The sequence below is a fragment of the Mustelus asterias genome, chromosome 26, assembly GCF_964213995.1.
Source record: "Mustelus asterias chromosome 26, sMusAst1.hap1.1, whole genome shotgun sequence".
Classification (NCBI taxonomy): domain Eukaryota; kingdom Metazoa; phylum Chordata; class Chondrichthyes; order Carcharhiniformes; family Triakidae; genus Mustelus; species Mustelus asterias.
Window position 1 is genome coordinate 47,915,894 of NC_135826.1, and position 27,446 is coordinate 47,943,339.

General features: G+C 46.4%; 1 protein-coding gene across 2 annotated transcripts in view; it reads right to left on the reverse strand.

The window, feature by feature from the left end:
• The window catches only part of LOC144479683 (spindlin-1-like), a 108,824-nt gene that overhangs the window by 78,848 nt on the left and 2,530 nt on the right, over positions 1–27,446 (reverse strand). The window contains exon 1 of one of the 2 annotated variants that reach the window (XM_078198698.1): positions 25,964–26,067. The exons of the other annotated variant lie outside the window; for it this stretch is intronic. The gene's annotated coding sequence lies outside the window, so the exon portion shown is untranslated. Of the gene's footprint in view, positions 1–25,963; positions 26,068–27,446 lie in introns of those variants that run through there. 2 annotated transcript variants of the gene reach the window in all.

The window sequence follows — 27,446 nt, forward strand, 5'->3', positions numbered from 1 at the left end:
GATTACTACATTGCAGTGTTAACGTAAGCTTACTTGTGACACTAATAAATAAACTTTAAGTGTTTAGTTTACAGTACCTTTGGAGGGGCATCAAACTGGCAGTTACACAAGGAGTGGCATATTGGCAGCTTGTGAAAGGCTTTTAACTCAGACACCAGTTGGTGACGCATGCAATATCCTGGCCCTTTTTCAAAGTTAGTGCTATGAGCCACTGTAAGTATAGACACAGGAGACCTTGCAACATTGAAAGATGCCCTTTCTCCAAATCAATAAAAAAAAGTTACCCACTCAAATATGAAGGGTTAGCTTTGGAAAATAAATGCTTTATTAATCGACAGCAAGTATACCAGTAAAGCAAGAAATAGAGAAATCAGCTAACTTCTCTGACTGACCCCACTTGGACATTCTCGCAGGCTGCCTGGGTTCCACTGACCTTAGTTGCCAAACACATGCGTGGGCGGTATGGTGGCACAGTGGTTAGCACTGCTGCCTCACAGCACCAGGGACCCGGGTTCGATTCCCGGCTTGGGTCACTGTCTGTGTGGAGTTTGCATGTTCTCCATGTCTGCATGAGTTTCCTCTGGGTGCTCCGGTTTCCTCCCACACTTCTACAATGACGTGCTGGTTAGGTGCATTGGCCATGCTAAATTCTCCCTCAGTGTAAACCGAACAGGCACCGGAGTGTGGCGACTAGGGGATTTTCACAGTAACTTCATTACAGTGTGAATGTAAGCCGACTTGTGACTAATAAATAAACTTTAATTTTACATGACTGCACAATATGGAGCGAAGCCGGAAATGGAAAGGTTCTGTGACTGAACTTCAGTCTGTGTTCAATTTGCTCAGACGGGGCTGGCTCACCTTAGCAACGTTACCATCAGCCTCTTGGAGACGAAGTGCGTAAGAATCGCGATGCAACATGGCACAGGTGTAACTCTGAAGTCGTTAGAGGTTCTATTTTGCAACACAGATTTGTTGCAAAGTTGCCAGATAACAGCATCAATCTCTGAAGAGTCATATGGACTCGAAACATTAACTCCATTTTCTCTCTCTACAGATACTGCCAAACCTGCTGGGTTTTTGTAGCACTTTCTGTTTTTGTTTCAGATTCCAGCATCCACAGCATTTTGCTTTTACTAAGTCATTAAGAAAGCTGCCACTTGACCAGATTAACAGCCCGTCCCTTGATGAACACAATTTTCTTTCTTCTTTCCTACTTCGCACGGGTAACAATGATGATACCGACTGCTGGATACAAAGCACCGGATGGATTTACCTCCCCCCCCCCGCCCCCCCCCCTCCTTCCCCAAACACATGCCTCATCTCCAAACCTTAGAGAAACACAAAGCCTAAGAATGTTAAACAAGTCAATGCCTTTGAATGTACCTTTGGCCCATCAAGTACCCCACTTACCGTCCAACGACATTTACAAACTCCCCAAAGTTCTTAACTATGATTTTAAATTTTTCAGATGGGAATTGGGTGGGCTGTGTTTGTTACAAGTCAGGTTGGAGACTTCAAGGTGTTCTGTGAAGCTCGCCTGACCTGTAACATTCTACGTTGAATTTGGCTGGAATGAGCATGAGAGGTTTCACTTCAGGTGTGATTCAACTGACCCATGAGGAGCTTTTATCAAAAACAAAGTTTAATTAAGAATATTGTTGACATATATAGTAAGACAACGAGCAAGAACTTTTAGCAATTACAAACAAGAAGCACAACGACCACGATATGGTATAACTCTTAAGGAAGTATCTTGAATGTGTTCTAATCAAAGCCAACATCCAATACACAAAACCCTCCAATGCCCAGTTGTTACATGAATTTAGCCTGTGGGTTGAACGCTGAAAATCTCTCGTGAAGAAACTCAGAAGAGGTTGTAGTCAAATATGTTTCCCAAAACACAGCTTCTTTAAGGCAGGATGGCAATAAGCTTCTCCTTCAGCCAATTGATAATCGTTTCAGAACCAAACAAAGGGAAGAACAGGGGGAGAGAGAGAGACTGCTTCAAATACACTCCACAAAACAAAACTAAAAGCCCAAAAGAAAAAAAACCCCATCACCTGACAGCCACAGCTTAGCTCCACCCCCAATGACATCACTGAAGCTGTAAGATTTTAAAAAAAACTTTCTTCAAGGTACACTCACATGACAGTGTTGGGATACCCGCTTTACACTGCATCGGATCTAACACTCCACTGAAGGCAGGTTAAAACTGGGACTCATCTTTACAATCCCTATTTGGCACATTATTCCCTTTCCTGATATCTGTTTTAAGTTCACTTTTCACCAGCTCAAATGTATTTATTGTCTCTGTCATTTTCCTGGCTTAATTTGAACTAATAAATTTCTCAGCCCTTGGCCAGATTCCTGACTGCCAATGGAAAGGGAAATGGAAAAAAGAAACTTACTACATGCCTCATTGTTGTCACTGGCTGTACTGATACCAAATGTATTAAACTCAGTGGTGTATTCAAGCACTGAGTACACCTCAATGTTGTGCCAACACAGCTTCTGTGTGCCACATAGCTCAACCCATTTCCAGTGACCGATTGTCATGCGGACATAATCCAATTTCACCAGACAAGGGAACATATAAAAATTGAATACGTCAACCGTGGCTTTGCTGGCAGCTCTCCTGCCTCAGCCTGCTACTCCAGAGACTTGAGCCCCATAATCCAGGCAGGCACTCCAGCGTACTACTGAAAGAGTTCTGCACTTTCGGGGGCGGCACGGTGGTTAGCACTGCTGCCTCACAGCACCAGGGACCCGGGTTCAACTCCAGCCCCGGGTCACTGTCTGTGCGGAGTCTGCACGTTCTCCCCGTGTCTGCGTGGGTTTCCTCCCACAGTCCAAAGATGTGTGGGTTAGGTTGATTGGCCATGTTAAATTGACCCTGGTGTCAAGGGGATTAGCAGGGTAAATATGTGGGGTTACGGAAATAGGGCCTGGGTGAGGTGGTGGTCGGTGCAGACTTGATGGGCCGAGTGGTTTCCTTCTGCATTGTAGGGATTCTGTGCTGTTTTCTGGATGAGACGTCAAACCGATGCTCCCAAGTGACCTCTCGAAAGATCACATGACACTCTGGGGAAGAACAAGGGAGGTCTCCTCAGAGGCCTCGGTAATAATTATTTCTTTAAAAAGTCTGGACCGCAATTACGTTCAAACATATGAAATGGAAGAAAAATAGTCCACTCAGCCCCTCAGGCCATTCAATAAGATCATGGCTGATGCATTTTGAATTCCACATTCCCATCTACTCCAAATAACCTTGGATTCCCTTGCCTAGCAAGAAAATATCTACCTCTGTCTCAAAAATATTCAATGATCCCTGAGACAACGTTCCAAATTTGCACAGCCTTCAAAAAATCTTCTCCTCATCTCAGTCCTAAAAGGTTGATCCTTAACTTTAAGGATTGTGAATCTGTGGAATTCGCTACCCCAAAGTGCAGTGGATGCTGGGACAGAGAGTAAATTTGAGGAGTTAGACAGATTTTTAATTGGTAATGGGTTGAAGGGTTATGGGGAGAAGGCAGGAAAATGGGGATGAGAAGCATATCAGCCATGATCGAATGGCGGAGCGGACTCACTGGGCCGAATGGCCTAATTCTGCACCTATATCTTATGAACTTATGAAGCAGTGCCCTCTAGTTCTGGGCTCACCCCCAAGAGGAAACATCCTTTCCATCTCCACCGTGCCAATACTGTTCAGTATCTTACGCACTTGAATCCAGTCATTTCTCACTCTTCTAAACTCCAGTGGAAACAAGTCCAGCCGGTCTAACCTTTCCTCACAAGGCAACTGCTCATTCCAGGTATCAATCTAGTAAACCTTTATATTCTTCCTTAAATAAGGAAACCAAAAATGCTCATAGTATTTGAGATGCACTCACACCAATGCCCTATACAACTGAAACATAACATCTTACTTTCATGTTCAATTCCTCCCACAATAAAGGGTAGCATTCCATTAGCCACCTTAATTACTTGCTGTACCTGCATACTAGCTTTGAGAAACCTAAATTCCCTCTGTTCTTTGGAATTCTGCACTAAGTTCAGTTTGAGTAATACTCTGCCTTTTTATTCTTCCTGCCAAAGTGAACAACTTCACACTTTCCCACGTCACACTCCATCTTCCCACTCACTCAACCCATGTCCATCTGCAACCTCCTCATGTCCTCTTCAAAACATACTTTCCCACCTATATTTGTGTCATCTACAAATTTAGCTATCATGTCTTTGCTCCCCTCATCTAAGATGTGGAGTTGTCGGCTGGGGTAGGCACACTAAGTAGTCTCACAACACCAGGTTAAAGTCCAACAGGTTTATTTGATAGCACGAGCTTTCAGAGTGCTGCTCCTTCTTCAGGTGAGTCACCGGATGAAGGAGCAGCGCTCCAAAAGCTCGTGCTACCAAATAAACCTGCTGGACTTTAACCTGGAGTTGAGAGACTACTTACTGTGCCCCTCATCTAAGTTACTGATATAAATTGTAAGTTAAGTTCCCAGCACAGACTCCTACGGGACTCCACTTGTCACCCATTTAAGCACACTCTCTTGTTTTCTGTTAGCCAATCAATCTTCTATCCATGTTAATATACTATCCCCAGCACCATGAACTTTCATTTTTCACAACAACCTTTGATGTGGCAGTGCCCAGAGTGGCTGACTTTTCTTTTCAAATGTTCAAACAGTGATTTTATTAGCTGGAAGGCCCTGAAGATGTGAAGAGTACAATACAGAAGCAAGTCTTTCTTTTCTCTTCCATTATATTAAATAACACAACATAGGTGAGCGGCACGGTGGCACAGTGGCTAGCACTGCTGCCTCACAAGAGACTACAAAAGGTCGTGAATGTAGCCCTATCCATCACACAAATAAGCCTCTCATCCACTGACTCTGTCTGCGCTTCCCGCTGCCTCGGAAAAGCAGCCAGCATAATCAAGGTCGCCACGCACCCCAGACATTCTCTCTTCCACCTTCTTCTGTCGGGAAAAAGATACAAATGTCTGAGGTCGTGTACCAACCGACTCAAGAACAGCTTCTTCTCTGGTGCCATCAGACTTTTGAATGGACCGACCTTGCAGTAAGTTAATCTTTCTCTACACCCTAGCAATGACTGTAACACTACATTCTGCACTCTCATTTCCTTCTCTATGAATAGTATGCATTGTCTGTATAATGCGCAAGAAACAATACTTCTCACTGTATCCCAATACATGTGACAATATAATAAATCAAATCAGCACCAGGGACTCGGGTTTGATTCCCGGCTTGGGCCACTGTGTGGAGTTAGCACATTCTCCCCGTGTCTGTGTGGGTTTCCTCCGGGTGCTCCGGTTTCCTCCCACAGTCCAAAGATTTCCGGTTAAGTTGATTGGCCATGCTAAATTGATCTTCGTGTTGGGGGATTAACAGGGTAAATATGTGGGGTTACGGGAATAGGGACTGGGTGGGATTGTGGTTGGTGGTACTTGATGGGCTGAATGGCCTCCTTTTGCACTGCAGGGATTCTATGATTCTAGGTTGGCTACATGCCGCTCAACTGCGCTTGGCAGAAGACAATTGTGAAACTACTTGGAAGCTAATCTGGAGGGTTTCATTTTAAAAAGATGGTATGATTTACGTTGGCACATTTATATCCCAACACGATTGTGATTCAACAGAGTTCAAAATGCAGAGCGAAAGCGACAGAGAGAAATGGTGTAAATAGAACAGAGATAGACTCCTCTAGGGACTGGCATTGGCCCAGTTGGCAACCCAGCTCTTGTGTCCTTTGATTTGGTTCTGACAATTGCAGAACATAGATTTAGTTGGAATTAATTAGGAGAAAACAATCCTTTAAAAAGGTTAACGTGAAACGATTTTACACCAGTGATTCACAAGTACTGACAAGAAGTGGGTTAAGGTCATCATGGTGACATTTTAGAAGCAATTGAAAAAGACTATCATTTATGCAGAGCTGTATCAAATCCTTAAAGAAGATCCCAACGTGTTAACTACAATGGATGACCTTTTGAAATGCAGTTGCTGCTGTTATGCAAACAAACAAGTCAATTTGAACACAGCATATTCTCAAAACCAGCAGTTGGGGACATGACCAATTAATTTGTTGCCTGAGGGAGCAATATTGGTCAGGTCAACAAGATAACTCCTCCAATTTCTTTCTAATGTCTCTTAGTGTGATTTAGGTGGATAAGTTGCATTAAGTTGATCTTTCTCTACACCCTCGCTATGACTGTAACACTACTCCTTCTGCACTCTCTCGTTTCCTTCTCTATGAATGGTATGTTTTGTCTGTATAGCGCGCAAGAAACAAGACTTTTCACTGTATGTTAATACATGTGACAATAATAAATCAAATCAGTTATCCCTTGACTCACCTGATAAGCACTCCAAAAGCTCGTGACTCCAAATAAAACAGATGTTGTGAGACTTGTTACTAAGAATTATCTGGTTAACATTTTCAGCCAAAGCATGCCCCCTCTGACCAGACGGCATTCTCTCTCAGGGCTACATTAAGTGTGCCAACGTAAATCATACCATTGTTTTTAAATTTAAATAATTTCACTATTGCTTTCTGCCAAGCACATTCAAACAAACAGCCGCGGGTCGCAAGTCCTGCATTGGGTTTGAAATGTGCGGGTAACAAAACCGTGCAGCAAGTGGTTAGGATCTCGAATGCTCTTCCTGAGAATGTGGTGGAGGCAGGTTCAACAGTGGCTTTCGAAAGGGAATTGGACAAGCACCAGAGAGAAAAATAATTGCTAGGCTATAGGGAAAGGGTACGGAAGCAGAATGGCTCTTGCAGAAAGCTGCATGGAGATGATGGGTTGAATAGTCTCCTGTTCAGTCGTCTATGAACCTACAGTCTTCTGATTCAGAGACAAGTTTGTCACCAACTGAATCATGCTGATGCTGACACAATGCAAGGATTAATCTATTCTTCCTTGATTGGGGCCATGGGACCTTTTACATGCACCTCAGACAGGGCTTCAGTTTAACATTTCTTAGTTTAAGATAAGCCAGCTAATTTTCTGCTCATCATCTTCTTGACGCAGTCATGAACTTGCACGTTTTCACTGACATACCTTGTGCCTCATCCTAAGCATCAATTCCCTTCCCAGTAAGCCTAGCCGTACATGATTCAATTATCTCCACTGCATCCATTTTCCTTTCATCTGTTCAGTATTATCAAAATTTCTGCACTTTGAATATACTTGACGACTTGAAAACCTAACAAAAGTAGACCATCCAATCAGCCTCTATGTAGGGTTGTAATATGCAATTGCACTGAAACTATAGTGGTGTCTCCATCTCTGTGGTACAATTGGTCAGCACATTTGGCTGTTATCCGAAAGGCTGACGGTTCAAGACCACCCAGGAATGGATTTTTTCCACTGTTTACCCAGTTGTTTCTGTAATGTAGTGGGTACCACATCTGCTTTACATGCAAAAGGTCCCTGGTTCAAGTTGTATTAATTCACGCCCTGCTGCGATTGTTTACTTGCAGGGTCAACTGTAGCGCAACAGAAAGCAGTCTTGCCCTTGAGTCAGAAGGTTACGAGTTCAAATTTCAGTCCCGGAGCTGAAACTGAAGGAGTGCATTTCATTGAAGGTTCTCAATAGCATCAAGAACAGCAACATGTCTGGCCGTGGTAATACCAGAGGCAAAGGCCTCACCGGCACCACCACCCCCCCTCCCACACACACAATACCCCATCCCTCTAGAGCGGGTCTCCAGTTCCCTATTGGCCACATCCACCACCTGCTGCGCAAGGGACAATATGCCAAGTGGATGGGCACCGGGGACCCCCCCTTTACCAGGCTGCCATCCTGGAATACCTGCCCATTGAGATCCTCAAGTTGGCTGGCAACACTGCCCAAGACAACAAGGTGACCCGCATCATCCCCTGCCACCTGCAGCTCGCCATTTGCAACGACGAGGAGCTCAACAAGCCCAGGTCAGGGTGCTGTCCAACATCCAGGCAGTGCTGCTGCCAAAGAAAACCGGGTGCCCCAGCGAGGTTCATGCCTGAAGTGTGGTGGGGGAAGGCACGTGGTCGAAAGATGAGAAACCGTAGTGGTGTCAAGTTTGTCAGACCATTAAGTTGGAGTTACACCAATATTCCATCACCTTGAATGATGGGGCAAGATACGGAGGAATTCATCCTCCTCCCTTTGGAGAAATTGCAGACTTCTGTGGATACATTGGTTCTTTCTAATGGCTACTTGTAGGTAGGTGCTGCCTCTCTGGATTGGTGCAGTGAATATGTGATGGTCTTCTCTATTGGTACACAAGTGTCAATTGTATTACCAAACCTGATTGCTAAATTGTATTTTTTAATGTTTGCACCATTGTCACAGTGACAGAGTGACTTGCCCTTCTCTCTTCTAGTCCCTATGCCTGGACTGATATGACCGTCCGCCCTTCAGTTCTCTGGAACTCTATCTTTAAACACATCCATCCCTCTCCATCTTGAAAAGCTTACCACACATCCCCCCCACTTCTGCTAGTCACTCCCTCCCTCTTTGTTGGTTACATCTAGCTATGAATCATCTCGAGGCACTGATAATATTGAAGCAGGGGAAATAAACACCCGGACTGTGGCTGCACATGCATCAGTATCATCTCAATACAATTCTGGTACTTGAACAACAACTCTTAATCAAACCAGCTAATTAAATTTCATTAAAAACTTCTGCATTTTAAAAAAAAGTGAAGGTAAGCATTGTTTGGCAGTGAAAAATACTCCATTCTTACTGCAGATGGCCTTGTAAATGGCTTATTGCAGTACAATGACCTTTCTGAAGGATGTGGTGTGCTGAGTAGCCTGTTTATGTACTGCTATACGTTAGATGTTGCCCTCAAGTCACAGTGCCTATGGGCTGCAGGCAAACGTACAATTACAGTTGGTTCAAAATAATATGCATTTTATAATTCTCCAAGAAATGTGTTGGGTTTTTTTGTTGCTGTGTCTGTATTTATGTAAAACACAAGTTTTGTTTGGTGAGAAAACATTCTCACAGAAGAGGTAAAATTATGTGCTATCAAAGCAAAATGTAGAAAAATATCTCTGTTTGTAAAGATTATAATTTCCTGTTGCCTGGTGCTGTGTTTATCAACTTTCGACGCACCCCATGTCTGCACTTTAAACTTTGGATTCTAAATCTATGATTTTTACATTGCTGTAATGTTGTACGGAAAGTAACTTGGGTTCCTACTGCGGCCCTGACAACATTTATCTCTCAGTCAACATCGCTATTGAAGATTATCTGACCATCATCACATTGTTGTTTCTTCATTGTTCCAACAGTAACTTCAGTTTAGAAGTACTTCACTGGCTCTGGAGCACTTCCAGACATCCTGAGGTCATGAAAGACACTAGGCAAATGCAACTTCTTTCTTCACCTAGATTTGTTAAGGACAGTCATTGTGCATGGATCTTACATTTGGTAAACTGAAAATTAATGGTCACTGAGCATTCAGTGTAGCATCCTTGGGCGGCACGGTGGCCCAGTGGTTAGCATTGCTGCCTCACAGTGCCAGAGACTCGGGTTCAATTCCGGCCTCGGGTCAGTGTGTGGAGTTTGAACGTTCTCCCCGTGTCTGCGTGGGTTTCCTCCCACAGTCCAAAGATGTCAGGATTAAAGGCAAAGTAAATAGGAATAAGGAACCTTGGTTCTCGAGGGAGATTGTAACACTGATTAAGAGGAAGAGAGAGTTGTATGAAATGTACAGGCAGCAAGGAACACATCAGATGTTCGAGGAGTATAAAAAGTGCAAGAAGCTACTTAAGAGGGAAATCAGGAGGGCTAAAAGAAGACATGAGGTTGCTTTGGCAGACCGAGTGAAGGAAAATCCAAAGAGCTTCTATAGGTATGTTAGGAGCAAAAGGATAGTGAGGGATAAAATTGGTCCTCTTGAAGACCAGAGTGGTACACTGTGTATGGAACCAAAAGAGATGGGGGAGATACTAAATGGTTTTTTTGCATCTGTATTTACTGAGGAAACGGGCATGGAGTCTACGGAAATAGGGCAAACTGGTAGGGAGGCCATGGAACCTTTACAGATTAAAGGGGAGGAGGTGCTCGCTGTCTTGAGGCAAATCAGAGTGGATAAATCCCCAGGACCGGACAGGGTATTCCCACGGACCTTGAGGGGAGCTGGTGTTGAACTTGCAGGGGCCCTGGCAGACATATTTAAAATGTCAGTATTCACGGGGGAGGTGCCGGATGATTGGACGGTGGCTCATGTTGTTCCGTTGTTTAAAAAAGGTTCCAAAAGAAATCCGGGAAATTATCGGCCAGTAAGTTTGACGTCGGTGGTGGGCAAGTTATTGGAAGGTGTGATAAGGGATAGGATCTACAAATATTTGGATAGACAGGGACTTATTAGGGAGAGTCAACATGGCTTTGTGCGTGGTAGGTCATGTTTGACCAATCTATTAGAGTTTTTCGAGGAGGTTACCAGGAAAGTGGATGAAGGGAAGGCGGTGGATGTTGTCTACCTGAATTTCAGCAAGGCCTTTGACAAGGTCCCTCATGGGAGGTTAGTTAGGAAGGTTCAGTCGCTAGGTATACATGGGGAGGTAGTAAATTGGATAAGACACTGGCTCAATGGAAGAAGCCAGAGAGTGGTTGTGGAGGATTGCTTCTCTGAGTGGAGGCCTGTGACTAGTGGTGTGCCGCAGGGATCGGTGTTGGGTCCATTGTTGTTTGTCATCTATATCAATGATCTGGATGATAATGTGGTAAATTGGATCAGCAAGTTTGCTGATGATACAAAGATTGGAGGTGTAGTGGACAGTGAGGAAGGTTTTCAAAGCTTGCAGAGGGATTTGGACCAACTAGAAAAATGGGCTGAAAAATGGCAAATGGAATTTAACGCAGACAAGTGTGAGATATTGCACATTGGAAGGACAAACCAAAGAAGAACGTACAGGGTAAATGGTAGGACTCTGAAGAGTGCAGTTGAACAGAGGGATCTGGGAATACAGGTACAGAATTCCCTAAAAGTGACGTCACAGGTGGATAGGGTCGTAAAGAGTGCCTTTGGTACATTGGCCTTTATAAATCAGAGTATCGAGTATAAAAGTTGGAGTGTTATGGTAAGGTTATATAAGGCATTGGTGAGGCCGAATTTGGAGTATTGTGTACAGTTTTGGTCACCTAGTTACAGGAAGGATGTAAATAAGATTGAAAGAGTGCAGAGAAGGTTCACAAGGATGTTGCCGGGACTTGAGAAGCTGAGTTACAGAGAGAGATTGAATAGGTTGGGACTTTATTCCCTGGAGCGTAGAAGATTGAGGGGAGATTTGATAGAGGTGTATAAGATTTTGATGGGTATAGATAGAGTGAATGCAAGCAGGCTTTTTCTGCTGAGGCTCGGGGAGAAAAAAACCAGAGGACATGGGTTAAGGGTGAAAGGAGAAAAGTTTAAAGGGAATATTAGGGGGGGCTTCTTCACGCAGAGAGTGGTGGGAGTGTGGAATGAGCTGTCGGATAAAGTGGTAAATGCGGGGTCACTTTTAACATTTAAGAAAAACTTGGACGGGTTCATGGATGAGAGGGGTGTGGAGGGATATGGTCCAAGTGCAGGTCAGTGGGACTAGGCATAAAATGGTTCGGCACAGACAAGAAGGGCCAAAAGGCCTGTTTCTGAGCTGTAATTTTCTATGGTTCTATGTGTGGGTTAGGTTGATTGGCCATGCTAAATTGCTCCTTAGTGTCAGGGGGACTAGCAGGGTAAATACGAGAGGCCATTAGGGTAGGGCCTGGATGGGATTGTTGTTGGTGCAGGTTCAATGGCCCAACCGGCCTGTTTCTGCACTCTAGGGATTCTATTATTCTTTCTTCACCCAGATTTGTTAAGGACAACAGTCATTGAACACAGATCTTACATTTGGTAAACTGAAATGTAATGGTCGCAGAGCGATCAGCGTAGCATCCTCATTATTAGATTTCATTCCAGGGGAGCCATTCCAAGAGCTTAAAAAAACTAAAGCAGCAAGCAGCTCAGCCTGACAGGCTATGAATGTGATGGCTTCAACGAGGTCCAAGAGTTGGATCTGCTGGAATATGAGCTCCCTAATTGCCTGTTAAGGCTGCTCAATCAGGGAGCTCTACAGAGATATATAATGTGGAGTGTCCGGGTCCGGCACATGGATGAATACGCTGTACTGGGAAGTAGCTGCCAACCTTTTTGGCAAATCAAATAAACTAAATTAAATAAACTGAGGGACAAAGTAAAAGGGGCAGCCCCAAGCGGGGGTGGGGTGACCACGCAAAACAAAGTGTAAAGGAAATTTAAAATATCAAATCAAAATGTGATTAAAGGCATCAATAATACACCCCAGTCCCTGCGGGGTCCAACGGCATGGAAGGCCTCATGGGCGCCCATGGACTCCGCATGCTCCCTCTCCAGGGACACCCAGCCGCGAATGTAGCCACAGCAGGGGGCAGACAGTCGAGTCGGATGAACCCCCTCGGCCGCCACTGCCTCGACCTCTTGATGGCAAGGCCAGGCCCAGGAGCAGGTTCATAAAGAGGTTCTCTGCCCCCAACACCTCCCCCACCCCAACCGCATGGGTACCGTATATCAGGAGCGTGGGGCTGGAGTGCAAAGAAAACGTTAATAAAAGGTTTTTCGGATCGCGAAAAAGGGAGTGCAGCCTCAGACAATTAATGTAGATGTGGTCCACAGACTCCACAAGACCGTAAAGAGTGTAGGTTCCGTGGGAGCCTGTGAACTGGTGCAATTTTTGGTTGTATGGGACTGTGTGTGCTACCCTCCACCCCAGGTCCCTGCTGTAGGGGGGAGGAGGATATCTCTGTAGAGTATTGCAAACCATTGTAAATAAATCAGTTTTGATGAAGGGACACCAGCCTCTCAGAAGTTATTTCAATGAAATTCTCAGATTCAATTTCCACTGTGGTCCAAATTAGTTAACCCCCCCCACCCACCCCAACTATATCAGGTAGGCTGGGTTAAACTGGATCAGGGCCCCAAACCTGGTCAGATGATCCTCATGATGTGGAGATGCCGGCGTTGGGCTGGGGTGAACACAGTAAGAAGTCTTACAATGCCAGGTTAAAGTCCAACAGGTTTATTTGGTAGCAAAATCCACCAGCCTTCGGAGCGCTGCCCCTTCGTCAGGTGAGTGGAAGTTCTATTCACAAACAGGGCATATAAAGACACAAACTCAATTTACAAAATAATGATTGGAATGCGAGTCTTTACAGGTAATCAATTCTTAAAGGTCGAGACAATGTGAGTGGAGAGAGCGTTAAGCACAGGTTAAAGAGATGTGTATTGTCTCCAGAGAGGACAGTTAGTGAGATTTCGCAAGCCCAGGCAAGTCGGTATGGGGGTTACAGATAGTGTGACATGAACCCAAGATCCCAGTTGAGGCCGTCCTCATGTGTGCGGAACTTGGCTATCAGTCTCTGCTCAGCGACTCTGCACTGTTGAGTGTCGTGAAGGCCACCTTGGAGAACGCTTACCCGAAGATCAGAAGCCGAATGCCCATGACCGGTCACGGGCTTCGGCCTCTGATCTTCGGGTAAGCGTTCTCCAAGGCGGCCTTCACGACACTCGACAGCGCAGAGTCGCTGAGCAGAGACTGATGGCCAAGTTCCGCACCCGAGGACAGCCTCAACCGGGATCTTGGGTTCATGTCACTATCTGTAACCCCCATAACGACTGGGTTTGCAAAATCTCACTAACTGTCCTGTCTGGAGATAATACACATCTCTTTAACCTGTGCTTCTACACTCTCTCCACTCACATTGTCTGTACCTTTAAGACTTGATTACCTGTAAAGATTCGCATTCCAATCATTATTTTGTAAATTGAGTTTGTGTCTTTATATGCCCTGTTTGTGAACCGAACTCCCACTTACCTGATGAAGGAGCAGCGCTCCGAAGGCTGGTGGATTTTGCTACCAAATGAACCTGTTGGACTTTAACCTGGTGTTGTGAGACTTCTTACAGATGATCCTCACCAGAGGTCTGGGCAGGCAGGAAAGAGAATTGGACTTAGCAGAGATGTCCCTGCCAGTCAAATAACCAGCTAAGGCACCCTGTCTGCAACTACTCATGAAACACCGACTGTTATGTCTTGGCTTCCATAATTATGAGATAATCACACTTTAGGCCAGTGCCTGCCAAACCTTTTCCCACTGTGACCCCATTTTAATGCTTCACATTTGTTGCTGGCAGCGATTCGGCCTCGAAGCTCATTATATTAGGCCGGACCCACCACCAGAACGATCTGCATGCATTCGAAGGAGCCACGCAGCCGATCCTAGGGCTGTCAAACCAGTCTCCATTTCATAGCCACCTTGGCTGCCTCAGAACTTGCAATCCCAATCGCTTGTTCCACAGTACCCCGGTATGGGGTCACAAACCCATGGTTTGGGAAGCCGTGCTTTTGACTCAAAATGCCAGAGCTTCATCAGGCAGCTATACAAAACCTTGATTAGGCCACATTTGGAGTATTGCATGCAGTTCTGGTCACCACACTACCAGAAGGAAGTGGAAACTTTGGAGAGTGTGCAAAGAAAGTTTCTGATGTGGAGATGCCAGCGTTGGACTGGGGTAAACACAGTAAGGAGTTTAACAACACCAGGTTAAAGTCCAACAGGTTTATTTGGTAGCAAAAGCCACAAGCTTTCGGAGCCTTAAGCCCCCACTCACCTGAAGAAGGGGCTTAAGGCTCTGAAAGCTTGTGGCTTTTGCTACCAAATAAACCTGTTGGACTTTAACCTGGTGTTGTTAACCTTCTTACAAAGAAAGTTCACCAGGATGCTGCCTGGTCTCGAGGGCATCGACTATAAGGAGAGGTTGAATAAGCTAGGATTGTTTTCACTGGAGAGACAGGGGTTGAGGGGAGACCTGATAAAGGTCTACAAAATTATGAGAGGCATAGACAGGGTGGATAGTCAGAGGCTTTTTCCTAGGGTGGAAGTATCAAGGAGGTATAGGTTCATGGTGAGGGGGGGAAAGTTTAAGGGAGATGTGCGGGGGATGTTTTTCCACACAGAGAGTGGTGGATACCTGGAACACGCTGCCAGAGTTAGTCGTGGAAGCAGGCACATTCGCAATATTTAAGAGGCATCTGGATGGATACATGAATGGGGAGAGAATAGAGGGATACGGACTGAGTAAGTGCAGAAGGTTTTTTTTTAGTTTAGTTAGGGCATCATGATCGGCACAGGTTTGGAGGGCCAAAGTTTAAAAATTTAAATTTTTAAGTTTAGTTTATTTATTTGTGTCGCAAGTAGGCTTACATTAACACTGTAATGAAGTTACCGCAAAAGAAAGGTCCGTTCCTATACTGTAATTTGTTCTTTGTTTCTTACAGCTCCCATGTGGCTGGTTGACCAACACGTTACTTGGCACATAAATGCAGTGCCAATGTGAATGTGGCATCCCGAGAATTATGTTCACATAACAATTAGTCCTAGCTCTTTACGAATAACTTAGCACCAACATTCAAAAAGAGGACCTGGATGATGACTGGTATTTAATGAAACTGAACTTCATAGAGGGAAGAAAGTTAACAGAAAAAGAAAAAAAAACTTTGCTTTGAACACAAAATTAACAGAACTGCACTGATACCAGTCAAATATAAACAAAAGGCAATGCACTTCCTTTCCAAAGCACAATAACAGAATGCCAGTACTAACACAGTCCGTCCAAATCAATTAGTTTCATCGTGGAGACACCCTGTCAGCCAACTCTATAGATAGTGGAATGGAAATTGTCCTGTGGTGTGAAAAATACACACACTAACAGAGAGCAGACTGGGTTAATGAGCCAATAATGCTTCAATCTTGCAGTTCACTGTATCCAAATGCCTTATCTGTCCTGTCATTTGTGGTGTACAACAGCGCAGGTTAGGTACCTGGAGGAGTAATCCAAAGGCCAGGAAGAATAGCCCCAAAAATGTGTGTTTGAATTCTACCATTAATGTTTGAGAATAGGAATTCAGATTAAATAAAATCTGTAAGTAGAAATCTTGTGGCTATGAGAATGTCCAGTTGTCATAAAAATCCAACTGGTTTACTGTTTCCCTTAGATGTGCGGGTTAGGTTGATTGGCCGTGCTAAATTAACCCAAGGGGATTAGTAGGGTAAATACGTGTGGTTACAGGTATAGGGCCTGGGTGGGATTGTGGTCAGTGCAGTCTCAATGGGCTGATTGGCCTCCTTCTGCACCGTAGGGATTCTATAATAAAGCAAAGCGTGGTTCTTACCCACTTCTGTAAAGCCACCAAACTTGTCTCAATGGTAACATCTTTTGAAGTTCACATCCTTATGCAGATTTTTGAGTATATAACCTAAGGTGATACTTCATTACAGCTGAGGGAGCTCTGGCCAACATTTTCCCCTCAACTAATGTCACTATATTGGGTCATTATCTCATTGCTATGTATTGGTCTTGATTTGCACAAGTTGCCTGCCACATAAGAATGACTACATTTCTAAAATAAAGAGCTTTAGGACGCTCTAAGATTGTGAAAACTGTGACTGCAAATGGGGAGATAGTTGTGAAGTGGCAAGGTCATTGGACCAGTAAGAGAAACATAAAAACTAGGAGCAGGAGTAGGCCATTTGGCCCTTCGAGCCTGCCCCAACATTCAACATGATCATGGCTGATCCTCTCTCTCAACACCATCCCACTCTGCCCATACACCATTGACACCTTTAGTGTCTAGAAATCTATCTATTCCTTCCTAAATATATTCAGTGAGTTGGCCTCCATATCCTTCTGTGGTAGAGAATGGCACAGGTTCAAAGCCCCCACCACGGCAGTTGGTAGAATTTAATTTTATTTAATTCATAATTCTGGAATTGAAAGCTAGTCTCAGTAATGGTGCCATCTACTTATCATTTTCTTTGTAAAAACTCCATTTGGTTCACTAATGTCCTATAGGGAAGGAAATCTACCCTTCCTACCTGGTCTGGCCGACATGCAACTCCAAAACCAAAGCAATGTGGTCGACTGTCAACTGCCCTCTAAAATGGCCGACCAAGCCATTCACTTGCACCAAACCGCTACGGATACCAGATGTACTCGAGCGATTCAAGGCGGCTCACCATCTTCTCAAAGGCAATTAGCATGGGTAACAAATGCTGGCCTTGCCAGCAACACCCACATCCCATGAAAGAATGTCAAAGTCATATTGTCAAAGTCCCACTCAAGCATCGTTAGCCTTTAACTGCAACTCTTCCATGGCCTAGCAAACCTCATCACATCAAAACACTACAAAGAGTTAGTTGCTAATCAACCTGGCAAAAACCTTCAAATGCACTGCAACAGCTCAGGAAGACAACTCCCCACAACCTTCTCAAGAACTATGAGGGATGGGCAATAATTGTTAGCCTTGCCAGTGATATCCACAAACGAGAGAATTAATTAGTCCATGGTTTAACCAATCCGCACATTTCCCTCAACACAGCTCACTCCAGCCTACGCACTACTCTCCAGTGTGACACATTCTAGCCGGTGAACTTCCCTTTACTCTAACTTCAATACACAACTCCTCGACGCATCACTCTGCCCTCTGTAAATTCCAACTTAAGCTTCCCAATATGTGATCCTCCATGGCACACATGCTATCCGCCACGTAAGACGACACGTTCCCCCCCCCCCCCGCCAACATTTATAATTATTTCTAATGCTAAATCAATGCTAAATAAACCAAAAAATTTCAAATATTCCGAGGAATCAACTGAATTTTAAGTACAGACCATTGACCAATGAATGTGGAAAAACAAAAGGTTGGTTGGAATCTGGAACTCGCTGCTATGGACCAAGTGTTGCAAAGTGGGATTCGAATAAATAGGTGCTTGATGGTCAGCACAGACATGATGGGCCAAAGGGCCTCTTTCTGTGCTGTATGACTATGAAATACATAGCAATAGTTCAGGTCAGGCCCCGTCTGCCAAGCCAAACCATTGCCAAACTGTTCCAACTCCTAGGTCACAAGTGGACTTGCATTAAAACACGAGTGTCATATCAAAGCAGCAAATGTCTTCACAGGAATATAGCCGGAAAGTTTTGCAATTGAAGCCAAGTTGGAAATCCAGGTAAAGTCTCTATCCAGGTGGTATTGGACAAGATCAACAGCACAATGCGGTTCCTAATCCAGCTCTAATTGGAGATCTTATTCAAAACTACAGTTGGTCAGTGCTGCAGTTAAGAGGAAGCTAGATAAATACATGATGGAGAACCAGATGAAAGGATGTACTAACAGCCGGAGATTAAGTAGGGTGGGTGGAGATTCATGTGGAGCATAAACACCGGCATGGGCCACTGGGGCCGAATGGCCAGTTTCCAAGCAGTACGTGCCATGCAGTTTTATTTGCACCACTGCATCACACTAGTGCAGCCTGTGATTGGTACGGAGGCATAAAAAAAACAAGTGGCCCATTCCCCAGTAAATATTATCCCATGCACTGGGATTCACGCAATGTGGAACTTTTCAAAAATCCTGAAAACATACACTGAACTCAACTGCGACTCCATTTCTATTGGTTCCCGTCATTTTCAACTGGGCTCACAGCTCAACAATCATTGGCAACAATTCTGTCTGAACCCCGCCACCAATTTCGCCAGTCTAGGAGAACTATGGCAAATCGTATGGTCACCCGGGGTCCTGTATGGGTTGGCACCCCTGCCTATTAAAAGCCACTTGATGCTTGGCCACACTGTTTTATTTTCGTTCTTTTTATTCGTGTCATGAGAAGCCTTACATTAACACTGCAATGAAGTGCGAACATCCCCTATTGGCCACATTCCAGCACCTGTTTGGGTACACTGAGGAAGAATTTAGCGTGGCCAATGCGCCTAACCAGCACGTCTTTCGGACTGTGGGAGGAAACCGGAGCACTCGGAGGAAACCCATGCAGACACGGGGGAGAACGTGCAGACTCCACACAGACAGTGACCCAAGCCGGGAATTGAACCCAGGCCCCTGGCGCTGTGAAGCAGCAGTGCTAACTACTATGCTACCATGCCATCCTGAAACTTTGCCTCCCCACTTCATCAATGAACTGAGTCTACCGTTCACAACCTTAGGGCACCCAAAAAAGAAGTTTTTGAAAAGAATAGTCATGCGGCAACGTAGGCAAGCAAGACACCCAATTTGAGAATAAGATAGATGACCAGTTCATTTATTTTAGTTATGGAATAAATGTCAGCCTGGACATCACATTAACTCTGTTGTTCTTTTTTGATTAGTGTCTTGCCCACTGTTCAACCGCAGTTTTCAGAATTTTTTATGAAAGGTCTTCGTCAACTTCCATTTGTGAAGTAGGAGACTGTCATAGAATCCTTACATTGAGGCAATTCGGCCCATTGGGTCTGCACTGACCCGCCAATAGAGTAGCTTACCCAGGCCCTATCCCAGTAACCCCATGTATTTACCCCACTAATCCCCCTAACCTACACATCTCGGGACATTAAGGGGCAATTTAGCATGGTCAATCCACCTAACGTGCACACCTTTGGACTGTGGGAGGAAACCCCACACGGATACAGATTTGCCCCTGTAAACCTATCCCTTTGGGTCACCTGACCTAATATCTCATTTCACCCTCTGTCTAATTATGTCTGACAACACTCCTGTGAAGCACCTTAGGATGTTTATTACAAAGAAGGCACTATATAAGTGTATGTTAATATTCTTTGTTCAACTGTCTGTGTTCAGCAAACTGGCATCAGACAACAATCAGATGTCTGGAATTCACTGCCAGAGTTTGTGGTGGAGGCAGCAAACCTGAACTCATTTAACAAATATCTGGATCTGCACCTTAAGTGCTGTAGGCAGCAAGGCAATGGGCTGTGTAAAGGAAGATGGGATTAGAAAGGGCACCTGGGTGTCATTGGATCAGCATGAACAAGATGGGCCAAATGGCCCCCTCCTGTGCTGTATGATTTCTTTCAGACAAGCTGCTCAGTCTGACAGCTGTAGGCAAAGACCAAGGTCCTCAGTGTGATATTTATGACGTGGAGATGCCGGCGTTGGACTGGGGTGGGCACAGTAAGTAGTCTCACAACACCAGGTTAAAGTCCAACAGGTTTATTTGGTGGCACGAGCTTTCGGAGCGTTGCCCCTTCACCTGATGAAGGAGCAGCGCTCCGAAAGCTCGTGCTACCAAATAAACCTGTTAGAATTTAACCTGGTGCTGTGAGATATTTCTGTGTGATGATACTGTGCCTTTAAAAAATGCATTCATATATTTCTTGTGAGGGGTACGTTAAAAATTCGGGTCTGGTTTTCATGGTGCCAATTTGTCTGCAAACCGGGCAGCTCTATGCTGAGAATTGCAGGGGAATAATTGGTTTTAGCTAATGGGATGTTTGTCTTACTCCGAGTTCATGCATTTTTGTTTACTTGATTTTCCTCTGGGGTTTCAGAGTAAGGTTTTGATTAGGTTGATTGACAGAGGCAGTCCTGTGAGTGGGCAGAGCCAAGCTTACAGGGAAAACACGGTTTAAAACAGTCGGTTTTCTGCCTGGTCCTGAAAGAAGCAAGAGATTTTTGTTGTCTCTCTCCACCTCGGGAGGCTGATGTGTTGCGCTGTCAGATGACAGGTCTCTCTCTCTGCAGACATTGTGGGGGGCTAGAGAGGAAACTGTGGGTCCCCAAGCAGAGATATTTGAATCACCGATAGTCACGGGTGAGGTGCCTGAAGATTGGAGAGTGGCAAACGTTGTGCCTTTGTTTAAAAAGGGCTGCAGGGAAAAGCCTGGGAACTACAGGCCAGTTAGCCTCACATCTGTGGTGGGTAAATTGTTGGAAGGTATTTTGAGAGACAGGATCTACAGGCATTTAGAGATGCAAGTACTGATTAGGGACTGTCAGCATGGCTTTGTGAGTGGAAAATCATGTCTCACAAATTTGATTGAGTTTTTTGAAGGGGTAACCAAGAAGGTAGATGAGGGCAGTGCAGCTGATGTTGTCTACATGGAGTTTAGCAAAGCCTTTGACAAGGTACCGCATGGTAGGTTGTTGCATAAAGTTAAATCTCTCAGGATCCAGGGTGAGGTATCTTAATTGGTACAAAATTGGCTTCTTGACAGAAGCCAGAGGGTGGTTGTAGAGAGTTGTTTTTCAAACTGGAGGCCTGTGACCAGCGGTGTGCCTCAGGGATCAGTGCTGGGCCCGCTGTCATTTGTCATTTATGTTGATGATTTAGATGAGAATATAGGGGGCATGGTTAGTAAGTTTGCAGATGACACCAAGATTGGTGGCATAGTGGACAGTGAAGAAAGTTATCTCCAATTGCAACGGGATCTTGATCAATTGGGCCAGTGGGCTGACGAATGGCAGGTGGAGGTTAATTTAGACAAATACAAGGTGATGCATTTTGGTAGATTGAAGCAGGGCAGGACTTACTCAGTTAACGGTAGGGCGTTGGGGAGAGTTATAGAACAAAGAGGTCTAGGGGTACAGGTTCATAGCTCCTTGAAAGTGGAGTCACAGGTGGACAGAGTGGTGAAGAAGGCATTCGGCATGCTTGGTTTCATCTGTCAGAACATTGAATACAGGAGTCGGGATGTCTTGTTGAAGTTGTACAAGACATTGGTACGGCCACACTTGGAATACTGTGTGCAATTCTGGTCACCCTATTATAGAAAGGATATTATTAAACTAGAAAGAGTGCAGAAAAGATTTACTAGGATGCTACCGGGACATGATGGATTGAGTTATAAGGAGAGGCTGAATAGACTGGGACTTTTCTCTCTGGAGTGTAGGAGACTGTGCGGTGACCTTATAGAGGTCTATAAAATAATGAGGGGCGTAGACAAGGTAGATAGTCAATATCTTTTCCCAAAGGTAGGGGAGTCTAAAACTAGAGGGCATAGGTTTAAGGTGAGAGGGGAGAGATACAAAAGTGTCCAGAGGGGCAATTTGTTCACACAGAGGGTGGTGAGTGTCTGGAACAAGCTGCCAGAGGTAGTAGTAGAGGCGGTATGATTTTATCTTTTAAAAAGCATTTAGATAGTTACATGGGTACGATGGGTATAGAGGGATATGGGCCAAATGCAGGCAATTGGAATTAGCTTAGGGTTTTAAAAAAAGGGCGGCAGGGACAAGTTGGGCCGAAGGGCCTGTTTCCATGCCGTAAACCTCTATGACTCTAGGTGTTCAAAAGGCTCTACGACTGTCATCAAGCCCAAGCATGTAAGCCTGTGTGTTGCTAACCGATTTTTGAAGAGGGGTTTTTAAGTCTATAAGAGGAATATTGCTCGAATTGGAAATAATAGATGGATTAGCAGTTAAGAATTTTATGCCATGTTAAGTACTTCAGTTGGTAAAAGTTTAGTGATTCATGCTTTATAGTTAACTGTATTGCTAAAATAAAGTTCATTTTGATAAAAGCTCCCCAGTGTGTCAACAAAATCACACCTGGAGTGAAACACTTTATCCCCACACTAATACCAAAATGGAAAAATTGTTGGGGTCTAGTCGGGCTTCAGAACATACTTTAGGGTTTCTGATCTGCGGGGCAGGGGGCAGAGAGAATAGGAAAGCATTGCCATCTTGCTTGGTACAAGGCGGCACATGCACATATCAACAGAGACCGGGATAATGCTTGCTGCCTCCCATTATTGATGCTCGTTGGTCTAGCCTCATGGGGCATGACTCCATTGCACAGTATCAGAGTTGCCGGGTCCTGTGAAACTAAATCCCAGTCACAGTTAGCAGTCAGAGAAATGCAGGAAAGTGAGAAGATGAAATCGAATCAGTTTGATGAACATCCCAGAAAGAGGGGGAAAAAAATGGGTTCGCATAAATAAGGCACCTTACACAAGCTCAAGATGTCCAAAGTGCCCAAATGAATACATATTTTTTGGAAGTGCAGTCAAAAAGTTGCCACTTCAGGAAGCCAATTTACACACAGGGATGCTGCAGAGAACAATGAGATAATTGACCAGATAACCTGTGTAAATTATGTTGGTTGAGGGATTATATAGACCAGGGTACAAAGTGAACTATTTTGTTCATAGAATTCCTACAGTACAGAAGGAGGCCATTCAGCCCATCGAGCCTGCACCGACAACAGTCCCTTTCCCCAACCCAATCCCCGTAACCCGCATATTTACCCTGCTAGTCCCCCTTACACTAAGGGGCAATTTAGCACAACCAGTCAACCTAACCCGCATATCTTTGGAGTGTGGGAGGAAACCAGAGCACCAGGGTGGCATAGTGGTTAGCACTGCTGCCTCCAAGCACCAGGGTTTCCTCTGGGTGCTCCGGTTTCCACCCACAGTCCAAAGATGTGCGGGTTAGGTGGATTGGCCGTGCTAAATTGCTCCTTAGTGTCCCAGGATGCATAGATCAGAGGGATCAGTGGGGTTATGGGAATTGGGCCTGGTTAGGATTGTTGTTGGTGCAGACTCAATGGGCCGAATGGTCTCTTTCTGCACTATACGGATTCTATGAAACTCTCACAGTCACGGGGCGGTGGGGAGGGGGGGGACACGTGCAAACTCCACACAGTCACCCGAGGCTGGATTTGAACCCAGGTCCCTGGCGCTTTGAGCTGCAGTGTTAACCACTGTACCACCCCAAATAAGAAAAGTGGTTTAAAAACCCCACAGGAATACTTATATTGAACTCCAATAAGAAAGTTGTCCTCAACTTCAAAAAGGTACAGAAGAATGCCCATTTCACTCAAACTGCATACTGGTGCAAATGCTTTTAATCCCAAAATTGCCAGGAATTCATAAGGTTAGGGTTAAGAGAAGCAACTGCTTGATTGAAGTTCTCAAGACATGCAGGGGAACAGACAGGGTAGAAAAGAGAGAAACTACTTCTGCCAGTAGGACGGCTGGGAGTCAGAGCCTTAAAAATGAGATTCGCATTCTACTCAGTATTCTGTAAATTGATTTTGTGTCTCTGTGCCCTGTTTGAGAGCAGATATCCACTCCATCTGACGAAGGAGCAGCGCTCTGAAAGCTAATGGCATTTGCTACCAAATAAACCTGTTGGACTTCAACCTGGTGTTGTTAAAACTCTTACTGTGTTCACCCCAGTCCAACGCCGGCATCTCCACATCATTAAAAATGAGAGCCAGGCCTGTTAGGAGTGAAACCAGAAACACTTCGAACACAAAGGCCGATGGAAGTTTGGAACTCTTTCACGAACAGCAATTGATACTGGATCAATTCTTAATTTCAGAATTGAGACTTGTAGGTTCTTGTTTGCCAAAAGGTATTGGAGGGATATGGGACAAAGGAAGGTGATGTGGAGTTTGGTCACAGATTAGCCATAATCTGAGTGAAAGAACAGATCAGGCTTGAGGGACTAAATGGTTGCTACTCCGAAACACCTTTGTCTTTTTGTGGATACTTCTTGGAAAAAGGAATGATTTGGTTTTGTGGTTATTGTTACACTGGGCTTTAGATTCCATGTCTACTCTGTGCACCCATGGGATTCAAAGCTGGTCAGTTCGAATGATCTAATAACTCGAGCATTAGGTTCCCCGTCCACAGTATTATCTGTGCCACTCAAATGAAAATACTGAATAATTCATCCTGCGGTGCAAAACTGATGCCAAAATTATCAGTAATATAGTTACATCTCTCACAGTAACTCAAATATCGGATTAATTTCCAATACTGCATCAAAGACAGACAATTAACTATGAAAAAAAATCAACTCCCATTTCCTTTTGGGAAAAGGTGCAACGGTTTCGATGTGTCTCTTTTATACTATCCGCCAATCCTATTATGTTTGACAGAGAAACCTAGCAATAACTCAAATGTAGGATTAATTTCCAATATTGCATCAAAGACAATATTGTCTTTTTCCCAACGGAAGAAGGTGGAAGAGAGAATGTCCGGGGTGCGTGGGGTCCTTAATTATGCTGGCTGCTTTGCCGAGGCAGCGGGAAGTGTAGACAGAGTCAATGGATGGACGGTTGGTTTGCGTGATGGATTCATATTTACCCCACTAGTCCCCCTGACACTAGGGTCAATTTAGCATGGCTGATCCACCAAACTTGCACATCTTTGGACTGCGGGAGGAAACCGGAGCACCCGGAGGAAACCCACGCAGACCCGGGCAGAATGTGCAGACACTGCACAGACAGTCACCCAAGGCTGGAATCGAACCCGGGACCCTGGCGCTGTGAAGCAGCAGTGCTAACCACTTTGTTATCCCTAGTTGTATTTAATTAAATATAAATATTATTCCCCAATCCTATTATGTTTGACAGAGAGACCTAGCAGCAACTCAAATGTAGGATTAATTTCCAGTACTGCATCCAAGACAAACAATGAACTATGAAAAAAAAATCAACTCCCATTTCCTTTGGGAAAAGGTGTGCAACGGTTTAACTTTATGCCTTTATAATATTCTCCAATCCTATTATGTTTGACAGAGAAAGTAATGACAATGGGGGGCTGGGGAGGAGGTAGAGAGATGATCAAATGCAGTGCAGACAGAAACTGGTGCTAATAATTCATTTGAAATGCGTCCACTCAGCGTCACCATCACCATGGTGACGTGAACCAAGGATTCCACCAGAGATTACTTTTTCCATCCCCAGCAATGCCTGTGTAAAAAAAAAACACAGCTGGATAAAAACCGCAATGAATGCATCTCTTGCTTCCCCTTCTGAATACGAAGGGCGCAGAATGAGACACATCAACATCTTTCTGCATCAAACCTCTGCCTTTGCTGCAAAAAAAACCACCAACTTCTGCATATTTTAAATGTGTTGCAAAAGTCTCTGCCTTTTACTACAAAAGCGACTTGTGCAGCTGCAACTCCCAAATTGTCATGATGCGTCCACAACCCCACATGCAAAAAAGCAGCACTTATTCCATCCATTAGGAGGCCCAGCCATCGTGGCAAGGACACATTGCATAGTCTCCCACCCTCCCCACTCCATCCCACCACCCCTCCACACCCCCCCACCCCCGCCATCCCAACTTACCTTTCACAACAATGATGTGAGACGCCGAATGGCGCCAGAATGGAGGAAGGGGCGAAGGCCTTGTGGGGCACCGGTGCTGGGGTTGATCATGGAGGTGTTCTTGCCTATCCTTACAAATGGCATGTATTGTCACATGTATTTTACAAGCTGTGCCCTCTAATCCGATGCTTCTAAAACACTATAACTATAACACCACATTCTGCACCCTCCACTTTCTTCTCGATGAACAATATGCTTTGCCTGTCCAGCGCACTGGAAACAATACTTTTCATTTTATCCCAATACACGTGACAGTAATAAATCAAAGACAAAAGGCTCAGTTGGGGGCGGGAGTCCAGGGCCGGGGGGGCGGGGGGGGGGGGGGGGGGGAGTCGGCGGGAGGGGGGGGGGGGGAAGGAGTCGGAGGGGCGGGGGGAGATGGGGGGGGGGGGGATGGAGGGCCGTGGAGGAGATGGGGGGAGGCCAGGGGGGGAGGCGATGGGGGCAGGAGTCTGGGGAGGGAGAGTCGGGGGGGGTACCCGGGGGGGGGGGGGGGGGGGGGGGGGGAAAGAGTCGGGGGGGGGGGGGTGAGAGTCGGGAGTGGGGAGAGTCGGGAGGGGGGGGGGAGAGTCGGGGGGGGGGGCAGTCGGGGGGGGGGGCAGTCGGGGGGGGGGGCAGTCGGGGGGGGGGGCAGTCGGGGGGGGGGCAGTCGGGGGGGGGGCAGTCGGGGGGGGGGGGCAGTCGGGGGGGGGGGGCAGTCGGGGGGGGCAGTCGGGGGGGGCAGTCGGGGGGGGGCAGTCGGGGGGGGGGGGCAGTCCGGGGGGGGGGCAGTCGGGGGGGGGGCAGTCGGGGGGGGGCAGTCGGGGGGGGCAGTCGGGGGGGGGCAGTCGGGGGGGGGCAGTCGGGGGGGGGCAGTCGGGGGGGGGCAGTCGGGGGGGGCAGTCGGGGGGGGCAGTCGGGGGGGGGGGGCAGTCGGGGGGGGGCAGTCGGGGGGGCAGTGGGGGGGGGCAGTCGGGGGGCAGTCCGGGGCAGTCGGGGGGGCAGTCGGGGGGGGGGCAGTCGGGGGGGGGGCAGTCGGTGGGGGGCAGTCGGTGGGGGGCAGTCGGGGGGGGCAGTCGGGGGGGGGCAGTCGGGGGGGGGGCAGTCGGGGGGGGGGCAGTCGGGGGGGGGGCAGTCGGGGGGGCAGTCGGGGCAGTCGGGGGGGGCAGTCGGGGGGGCCGGTCGGGGGGGGCAGTCGGGGGGGGCAGTCGGGGGGGGGGGGCAGTCGGGGGGGGGCAGTCGGGGGGGGGGGGCAGTCGGGGGGGGGGCAGTCGGGGGGGGCAGTCGGGGGGGGGGCAGTCGGGGGGGGGCAGTCGGGGGGGGGGGGGCAGTCGGGGGGGGGGCAGTCGGGGGGGGGCAGTCGGGGGGGGGGCAGTCGGGGGGGGGGCAGTCGGGGGGGGGGGCAGTCGGGGGGGGGGCAGTCGGGGGGGGGCAGGTCGGGGGGGGCAGTCGGGGGGGGGCAGTC